General features: G+C 40.0%; 1 pseudogene across 1 annotated transcript; it reads right to left on the bottom strand.

The window, feature by feature from the left end:
- Window positions 1-220: 220 nt before the first annotated feature.
- LOC308609344 (protein SET-like) lies at window positions 221-1889 on the bottom strand (annotated as a pseudogene). The gene is made up of 2 exons: window positions 1582-1889; window positions 221-1508 (listed from the first exon to the last, which is right to left on the bottom strand). The product of its transcript is annotated as a protein SET-like (transcript).
- Between the last annotated feature and the right edge of the window lie 2419 nt (window positions 1890-4308).

The following is a 4308-nucleotide window of genomic DNA, read 5'->3' as shown; positions in this document are numbered from 1 at the left end:
AAGACCCTACAGGTTCTGCTGATTCTCCCATCGAGTGGCAGGGCTCAAGTCATCATTAGGAGAGAATTTTATTTTAAAAGTGTCATCTTAAACTGCAAGGATATCCGTTAAACATCACAATTTAACATGCCAAAGGAGAAGGCATGTTGTCAAAATGCCCACTTAACCCACCCAAACATTTCAAACCCACCCTTTGCTGACCTCTATAACTCCATTTTTTTAAGTTTTTTTTTTCTTTTTTTAAACAAGAGAAAGTAGACAGATACATGTTGGTAAATGCTAACTGTCCATATTCACATAGACACAGTGTAATCTCTGAGCCCAATATACAGAGAAAGGAGGAAAAAAGCTAGAATTCTATGCACTACTACACAGGGGCCTAGCACCCTCCAGCTTCCAGCAGAGCTAAGGGAGCAGAAGGTTTTTCTTTTTTCCCATGGAGCATGGTGGTGTTGATTCCATAAAGTTTTTGTTGAGACAGGAAGGGATAAAAATGAATTTGGAACAGAAACGGGTAGAGATTCTTTTCCCACTGAATTCTGTTCAAGGTATTTCCCCCAAAATAAGTTGTGAGCCATGGTATAAAGGAGAAAAGAGACCTCAGAAACAGGGCCACTGAGCACAAGAGGAGAAGGAGAAAAAAAAAAAAGACTACAACTTGCTCCCAGGGACTGGAGAAAATTTTAAATGGAAGGTTGGAATGCCTCAGTGTTCCATTAGTCATCTTCTCCTTCATCTTCCTTCATCCTCATCCCCTTCTTCATCAATATCTTCCAATCCTTCTTCCTCTTCATCATCAGCATCATCTTCTCCCTCCTCTTCCTCATTATCCATGTCTGGAACCAAGTAGTACTGTAATGGATTTGGCCAAATATCATTTTTGATGACCTCTCCTATCTCATTTGCACCTGCATCAGAATGATCAGTAAACTAGGTGAAGAAGCTTTCTGGTTCCTCATGCTCTCTCTTCCTGCTGGCTTTATTCTGAGTTTGACTTGAACGTTTTGTCAAATCCTTTCCAGATTTCCATTTGATTTCAGTGGACTTTGAAGATGGATCACCACTCTCATTCAGATGAAATTCTTTGGAGAGAACTTTATTTTCAAAGTAAGGGTTTTCATCAAAATAAAAATCTATTCTGTAACCTGATTTAATATCTTCAAATTTTGTCACTTTGACTCTTGTCAAATAATGCAGCGCCTCTTCATCCTCCTCCCCAAGCAGTGCAGACACTTGTGGATGGTTAACAAATGTTGTTACCCAAAAATTTAGGATTTTGGCGATCAATTCCGACCTCTTCTGAAAAAATGGTTGGCGGAGTTTGTTATATTTCTGTTCTACTTTCAAAATCTCCTCACTGGCTTGTTCATTAAGTCTGTCTATTTCATTTGTACTTCATCAATATGTTCAATTGCTTCTTGCTGTTCTTTTTCTGAGGTCTCGTCGGCCCCGTTGTGGTTGGAGTTGAGCTCTTTTTACTGACTTTGGCCGCCGGCGCTGACACAATGCTGCTCCGCGGTCGGGAGAGAGCGGTGGGTGGGGGAGAGAAGGGAAGGCAAAGGGGGTGGGCAGCGGCTTCACCTCACGCCACATGCGCGGGCGCTCACTCGGTCCGGCCACATCCTCCTGGCGCTCGCTCGCTTGCTTTCCCTCTCCCTGGCTCGCGTGCACTGCCCTCGCAGCCTGACGATGAGGGACGGGCTGGGGCTGGGTGTCGGGACCTGGCCCGGGCTCCTGCTTATGGAGGGGAGGCGGCGGTGGGCGGGCAGGCAGCTCTGATCCCTCACGCTCCGTGCTCCAGCTCGCTGCTCAATCTCCCCAAGCTGCCTCCTCCTCCACCTCCTCCTCGTGGTGAGGGGGCTGTATCTAGATTTTTTGTTGATGGCCATTCTGACAAGTGTGAGATGATATCTCATTGTAGATTTGATTTGCATTTCCCTAATGATTAATCATGTTGAGCATTCTTTCATGTGTTTGTTGGCAGTCTGTATATCTTCTGTGGAGAAATGTCTATTTAGGTATTCTGCCCACTTTTGGATTGGGTTGTTTGGTTTTTTGCTATTGAGATGCATGAGCTGCTTATAAATTGTGGACATTAACCCTTGGTCAGTTGCTTCATTTGCAAATATATTCTCTCATTCTGAGCGTTGTCTTTTGGTCTTGTTTATGGTATCCTTTGCTTTGCAAAAGCTTTGAAGTTTCATTAGGTCCCATTTCTTTACTTTTGTTTTTACTTCCATTTCTCTAGGAGGTGGGTCAAAAAGGATCTTTCTGTGATTTATGTCATAGAGTGTTCTACCTATGTTTTCCTCTAAGATTTTGATAGTTTCTGGCCTTACATTTAGGTTTGAATCCATTTTGAGCTTATTTTTGTGTATGGTGTTAGGGAGTGATCTAATCTCATACTTTTACATGTCCCTGTCCAGTTTTCCCAGCACCACTTATTGAAGAGACTGTCCTTTCTCCACTGTACATTCCTGCCTCATTTATCAAAGATAAGGTGACCATATGTGCGTGGGTTTATCTCTGGGCTTTCTATCCTATTCCATTGATCTATCTTTCTGTTTTTCTGCTAGTACCATATTGTCTTGATTACAGTAGCTTTCTAGTATAGTCAGAAGTCAGGGAGCCTGATTCCTTCAGCTCTGTTTTTCGTTCTCAAGATTGCTTTGGCTATTCAGGGTCTTTTGTGTTTCCATACAAAGTGTGAAATTTTTTGTTCTACTTCTGTGAAAAATTCAAGTGGTAGTTTGATAGGGATTGCATTGAATCTGTAGATTGCTTTGGGTAGTAGAGTCATTTTCACAATATTGATTCTTCCAATCCAGGAACATGGTATATCTCTCCATCTATTTGTGTCATCATTAATTTCTTTCATCAGTGTCTTAGAATTTTCTGCATACAGGCCTTTTGTCTCCTTAGGTAGGTTTATTCCTAGATATTTTATTCTTTGTGTTGCAATGGTAAATGGGAGTGTTTTCTTGATTTCACTTTCAGAATTTTCATCATTAGTGTACAGGAATGCCAGAGACTTCTGTGCATTCATTTTGTATCCTGCTACTTTACCAAATTCATTGATTAGCTCTAGTAGATTTCTAGTAGCATCTTTAGGATTCTCTATGTATAGTATCATGTCATCTGCAAACAGTGACAGCTTTACTTCTTCTTTTCTGATTTGGATTCCTTTTATTTCCTTTTCTTCTCTGATTGCTGTGGCTAAAACTTCCAAAACTATGTTGAATAAGAGTGATGAGAGTGGGCAGCCTTGTCTTTTGCCTGATCTTAGTGAAAAAGTTTTCTGTTTTTAACCATTGAGGATGATGTTGTCTGTGGGTTTGTCATATATGGCCTTTACTATGTTGTGGAAAGTTCCCTCTATGCCTACATTCTGCAGAGTTTTTATCATAAATAGGTGTTGAATTTTGTTGAAAGCTTTCTGTGCATCTATTGAGATGATCATATATTTTTTCTCCTTCAGTTTGTTAATATGGTGTATCACTTTGATTGATTTGCGTATGTTGAAGAATCCTTGCATTCCTGGAATAAACCCCACTTGATGATGGTGTATGATCCTTTTAATGTGCTGTTGGATTCTATTTGCTAGTATTTTGTTGAGGATATTTGCATCTATGTTCATCAGTGATATTGGCCTGTAGTTTTCTTTCTTTGTGACATCCTTGCCTGGTTTTGGTATCAAGGTGATGGTGCCATCATTGAATGACTTTGGAAGTGTTCCTCACTCTGCTATATTTTGGAAGAATTTGAGAAGAATAGGTGTTATCTCTTCTCTAAATATCTGAAAGAATTCGCCTGTGAAGACTGGTCCTGGGCTTTGGTTTGGTGAAAGATTTTTAATCACAGTTTCAATTTCAGTGCTTGTGATTGGTCTATTCATATTTTCTATTTCTTCCTGAGTCAGTCTTGGCAGGTTGTGCATTTCTAAGAATTTGTCCATTTCTCCCAGGTTGTCCATTTTATTGGCATAGAGTTGCTTGTAGTAATCTCTCATGATCTTTTGTATTTCTGCATTGTTAATTGCTTCTTCTCCTTTTTCATTTCTAATTCTATTGATTTCAGTCTTCTCCCCCCCCTTTTTTTTTGATGAGTCTGGCTAATGGCTTATCAATTTTGTTTATCTTCTCAAAGAACCAGCTTTTAGTTTTTTTGATCTTTGCTATTGTTTCCTTCATTTCTTTTTCATTTATTTCTGATCTGATTTTTATGATTTCTTTCCTTCTGCTAACTTTGGGAGTTTTCTGTTCTTCTTTCTCTCATTGCTTTAGGTGCTAGGTCAGGTTGTTTACTCGA

The sequence above is a fragment of the Mesoplodon bidens genome (assembly GCF_964165515.1).
Source record: "Mesoplodon bidens genome assembly, chromosome: X".
Taxonomy (NCBI): Eukaryota; Metazoa; Chordata; class Mammalia; order Artiodactyla; family Ziphiidae; genus Mesoplodon; species Mesoplodon bidens.
Note: the sequence above shows the minus strand (reverse complement) of the source record. Positions and strands in the feature narration are given on the sequence as shown.